The following is a 6,000-nucleotide window of genomic DNA, read 5'->3' as shown; positions in this document are numbered from 1 at the left end:
CTTCTTTTACTTAAGTCGGCATTGTGATTTTTGAATTTAATTCCGATGCAATTTCTGTATTTCATCGTCAATAAGAAGGTCCAAGAGATACAGAAAACCTGAAGTGAAGCATCGGAATATAAAACTGGATTCACAGGAGACGTTCAAATCATCGAAAGTTAGAGTGTCAGTCCTCTTTTACTTAAGTCGGCATTGTGCTTTTTGTATTAAATTCCGATGCAATTTCTGTGTTTCATTGTCAATAAGAAGGTCCAAGGGATACAGTAAACCTGAAGTGAAGCATCGGAATCTAAAAGCGGACTCACAGGAGAGGTTCAAATCATAGAAAGTGAGAGTGTCAGTCCACTTGTAATTAAGACGGCATTATGACATTTGTATATACATTCGGATGCAATTTCTGTGTTTCATCGTCAATAAGATGGTCCAAGGGATACAGCAAAACCTGAAGTGAAACATCGGTATCTAAAATTATACTCACAGGAGAGGTTCAAATCATACAAAGTGAGAGTGACAGCCCTCTTTTACTTAAGTCGGCATTGTGATTTTTGAATTTAATTCCGATGTAATTTCTGTGTTTCATCGTCAATAAGAAGGTCCAAGCGATACAGTAAACCTGAAGTGAAGCATCGGAATCTAAAACTGGAGTCACAGGAGAGGTTGAAATCATAGAAAGTTAGAGTGTCAGTCCTCTTGTACTTAAGTCGGCATTGTGCCTTTGGAATTTAATTCCGATGCAATATCTGTGTTTCATCGTCAATAAGAAGGTCCAAGGGATACAGTAAACCTGAAGTGAAACATCGGAATCTAAAACTGGACTCACAGGAGAGGTTCAAATCATAGAAAGTGAGAGTGTCAGTCCTCATGTACTTAAGTCATCATTGTGCCTTTTGAATTTAATTCCGATGCAATTTCTGTGTTTCATCGTCAAAAAGATGGTCCAAGGGATATAGCAAAACCTGAAGTGAAACATCGGTATCTAAAACTATACTCACAGCAGAGGTTCAAATCATACAAAGTGAGAGTGACAGCCCTCTTTTACTTAAGTCGGCATTGTGATTTTTGAATTTAATTCCGATGCAATTTCTGTGTTTCATCGTCAATAAGAAGGTGCAGGGTGTACATTAAACCTGAAGAGAAGCATCGGAATCTAAGACTGGACTGACAGGAGAGGTTCAAATCATAGAAAGTTAGAGTGTCAGTCCTTCTGTACTTAAGTCGGCATTGTGCCTTTTGAATTTAATTCCGATGCAAGTACTGTGTTTCATCGTCAATAAGAAGGTCCAAGGGATACAGTAAACCTGAAGTGAAGCATCGGAATCTAAAACTGGACTCACAGGAGAGGTTCAAATCATAGAAAGTGAGAGTGTCAGTCCTCTTGTACTTAAGTCGGCATTGTGCCTTTTGAATTTAACTCCGATGCAATTTCTGTGTTTCATCGTCAATAAGAAGGTCCAAGGGATACAGCAAAACCTGAAGTGAAACATCGGAATCTAAAACTGTACTCACAATAGAGGTTCAAATCATAGAAAGTGAGAGTGACAGCCCTCATTTACTTAAGTCGGCATTGTGATTCTTGAATTTAATTCCGATGCAATTTCTGTGTTTCATCGTCAATAAGGAGATCCAAGAGATACAGTAAACCTGAAGTGAAGCATCGGAATCTAAAACTGGACTCACAGGAGACGTTCATATCATAGAAAGTGTGAGTGTCAGTCCTCTTGTACTTAAGTCGGCATTGTGCCTTTTGTATTAAATTCCGATGCGATTTCTGGGTTTCATCGTCAATAAGAAGATGCAATGTATACAGTAAACCTGAAGCGAAGCATCGGAATCTAAAACTGGACTCACAGGACAGGTTCAAATCATAGAAAGTTAGAGAGTCAGTCCTCTTGTACTTAAGTCGGCATTGTGCCATTTGTATTAAGTTCGGATGCAATGTCTGTGTCTCATTGTCAATGAGAAGGTCCAAGGGATACAGTAAACCTGAAGTGAAGCATCGGAATCTAAAAGTGGACTCACAGGACAGGTTCAAATCATAGAAAGTTAGAGTGTCTGTCCTCTTTCACTTAAGTCGGCATTGTGCCTTTTGTGTTAAATTCCGATGCAATTTCTGTGTTTCATCGTCAATAAGAATGTGCAAGGTATACATTAAACCTGAAGTGAAGCATCGGAATCTAAGAGTGGACTCACAGGAGAGGTTCAAATCATAGAAAGTGAGAGTGTCAGTCCTCTTGTACTTAAGTCGGCATTGAGCCATTTGTATTAAATTCGGATGCAATTACTGTGTTTCATAGTTAATAAGAAGGTCCTAGGGATACAGTAAACCTGAAGTGAAGCATCGGAATCTAAAACTGGACTCACAGGAGAGGTTCAAATCATAGAAAGTTAGAGTCTCAGTCCTTCTGTACTTAAGTCGGCATTGTGCCTTTTGAATTTAATTCCGATGCAATTTCTGTGTTTCATCGTAAATAAGAAGGTGCAATGGAAACAGTAAACCTGAAGCGAAGCATCGGAATCTAAAACTGGACTCACAGGAAAGGTTCAAATCATAGAAAGTGAGAGTGTCAGTCCTCTTGTACTTAAGTCGGCATTGTGCCATTTGTATTAAGTTCGGATGCAATTTCTGTGTTTCATTGTCAATAAGAAGGTCCAAGGGATACAGTAAACCTGAAGTGACGCATCGGAATCTAAAACTGGGCTCACAGGAGAGGTTCAAATCATCGTAAGTTAGAGTGTCAGTCCTCTTTTACTTAAGTCGGCATTGTGCCTTTTGTATTTAATTCCGATGCAATTTCTGTGTTTCATTGTCAATAAGAAGGTCCAAGGGATACAGTAAACCTGAAGTGAAGCATCGGAATCTAAAACTGGACTCACAGGAGTGGTCCAAATCATAGAAAGTGAGAGTGTCAGTCCCCTTGTACTTAAGTCGGCATTGTGCCTTTTGTGTTAAAATCCGATACAATTTCTGTGTTTCATCGTCAATACGAAGGTACAGGGTGTACATAAAACCTGCAGTGAAGCATCGGAATCTAAGACTGGACTGACAGGAGAGGTTCAAATCATAGAAAGAGAGAGTGTCAGTCCTCTTTTATTTAAGTCGGCATTTTGCTTTTTTAATTTAATTTCGATGCAATTTCTGTGTTTCATCGTCAATAAGAAGGTCAAGGAATACAGTAAACCTGTAGTGAAGCATCGGAGTCTAAAACTGGACTCACAGGAGAGGTTCAAATCATAGAAAGTGAGAGTGACCGCCCTCTTTTACTTAAGTCGGCATGGAGATTTTTGAATTTAATTCCGATGCAATTTCTGTGTTTCATCGTCAATATGGAGATCCAAGAGATACAGTAAACCTGAAGTGAAGCATCGGAATTTAAAACTGGACTCACAGGAAACGTTCATATCATAGAAAGTGTAAGTCCTCTTGTACTTAAGTCGGCATTGTGCCTTTTGTATTAAATTCCGATGCGATTTCTGGGTTTCATCGTCAATAAGAAGATGCAATGTATACAGTAAACCTGAAGCGAAGCATCGGAATCTAAAACTGGACTCACAGGACAGGTTCAAATCATATAAAGTTAGAGAGTCAGTCCTCTTGTACTTAAGTCGGCATTGTGCCATTTGTATTAAGTTCGGATGCAATTTCTGTGTTTCATTGTCAATAAGAAGGTCCAAGGGATACAGTAAACCTGAAGTGATCCATCGGAATCTAAAAGTGGACTCACAGGAGAGGTTGAAATCAAAGAAAGTGAGAGTGTCAGTCCACTTGTAATTAAGACGGCATTATGCCATTTGTATATACATTCGGATGCAATTTCTGTGTTTCATCGTCAATAAGAAGGTCCAAGGGGTACAGTAAACCTGAAGTCAAGCATCGGAATCTAAATCTGGACTCACAGGAAGGGTTCAAATCATAGAAAGTTAGAGACTCACATCTCTTGTACTTAAGTCGGTATTGTGCGTTTTGTATTAAATTCGGATGCAATTTCTGTGTTTCATCGTCAATAAGAAGGTGCAAGGTATACAGTAAACAAGAAGTGAAGCATCGGAATCTAAAACTGGACTCACAGGAGAGGTTGAAATCATAGAATGTTAGAGTGTCAGTCCTCTTGTACTTAACTCGGCATTGTGCCTTGTGAATTTAATTCCGATGCAATTTCTGTGTTTCATCGTCAATAAGAAGGTCCAAGGGATACAGTAAACCTGAAGTGAATCATCGGAATCTAAAACTGGACTCACAGGAGACGCTCTAATCATAGAAAGTGAGAGTGTCAGTCCTCTTATACTTAAGTCGGCATTGTGCAATTTGTATTAAATTCGGATGCAATTTCAGTTTTTCATTGTCAATAAGAAGCTCTAAGGGATACAGTAAACCTGAAGTGAAGCATCGGAATCTAAATCTGGACTCACAGGAGAGGTTCAAATCATCGAAAGTTAGAGTGTCAGTCCTCTTTCACTTAAGTCGGCATTGTGCCTTTTGTGTTAAATTCCGATGCAATTTCTGTGTTTCATCGTCAATAAGAAGGTGCAAGGTATACATTAAACCTGAAGTGAAGCATCGGAATCTAAGAGTGGACTCACAGGAGAGGTTCAAATCATAGAAAGTGAGAGTGTCAGTCCTCTTGTACTTCAGTCGGCATTGAGCCATTTGTATTAAATTCGGATGCAATGACTGTGTTTCATCGTTAATAAGATGGTCCAAGGGATATAGTAAACCTGAAGTGAAGCATCGGAATCTAAAACTGGGCTCACAGGAGAGGTTCAAATCATCGTAAGTTAGAGTGTCAGTCCTCTTTTACTTAAGTCGGCATTGTGCCTTTTGTATTTAATTCCGATGCAATTTCTGTGTTTCATTGTCAATAAGAAGGTCCAAGGGATACAGTAAACCTGAAGTGAAGCATCGGAATCTAAAACTGGACTCACAGGAGTGGTTCAAATCATAGAAAGTGAGAGTGTCAGTCCCCTTGTACTTAAGTCGGCATTGTGCCTTTTGTGTTAAAATCCGATACAATTTCTGTGTTTCATCGTCAATACGAAGGTACAGGGTGTACATAAAACCTGCAGTGAAGCATCGGAATCTAAGACTGGACTGACAGGAGAGGTTCAAATCATAGAAAGAGAGAGTGTCAGTCCTCTTTTATTTAAGTCGGCATTTTGCTTTTTTAATTTAATTTCGATGCAATTTCTGTGTTTCATCGTCAATAAGAAGGTCAAGGAATACAGTAAACCTGTAGTGAAGCATCGGAGTCTAAAACTGGTCTCACAGGAGAGGTTCAAATCATAGAAAGTGAGAGTGACCGAGCTCTTTTACTTAAGTCGGCATGGTGATTTTTGAATTTAATTCCGATGCAATTTCTGTGTTTCATCGTCAATATGGAGATCCAATAGATACAGTAAACCTGAAGTGAAGCATCGGAATTTAAAACTGGACTCACAGGAAACGTTCATATCATAGAAAGTGTGAGTGTAAGTCCTCTTGTACTTAAGTCGGCATTGTGCCTTTTGTATTAAATTCCGATGCGATTTCTGGGTTTCATCGTCAATAAGAAGATGCAATGTATACAGTAAACCTGAAGCGAAGCATCGGAATCTAAAACTGGACTCACAGGACAGGTTCAAATCATATAAAGTTAGAGAGTCAGTCCTCTTGTACTTAAGTCGGCATTGTGCCATTTGTATTAAGTTCGGATGCAATTTCTGTGTTTCATTGTCAATAAGAAGGTCCAAGGGATACAGTAAACCTGAAGTGATCCATCGGAATCTAAAAGTGGACTCACAGGAGAGGTTGAAATCAAAGAAAGTGAGAGTGTCAGTCCACTTGTAATTAAGACGGCATTATGCCATTTGTATATACATTCGGATGCAATTTCTGTGTTTCATCGTCAATAAGAAGGTCCAAGGGGTACAGTAAACCTGAAGTCAAGCATCGGAATCTAAATCTGGACTCACAGGAAGGGTTCAAATCATAGAAAGTTAGAGACTCACATCTCTTGTACTTAAGTC

This window comes from Schistocerca piceifrons, chromosome 2 (assembly GCF_021461385.2).
Source record: "Schistocerca piceifrons isolate TAMUIC-IGC-003096 chromosome 2, iqSchPice1.1, whole genome shotgun sequence".
Lineage (NCBI taxonomy): Eukaryota > Metazoa > Arthropoda > Insecta > Orthoptera > Acrididae > Schistocerca > Schistocerca piceifrons.
The sequence above is the reverse complement of the archived record's forward strand: the minus strand, read 5'-3'. Positions refer to the sequence as shown.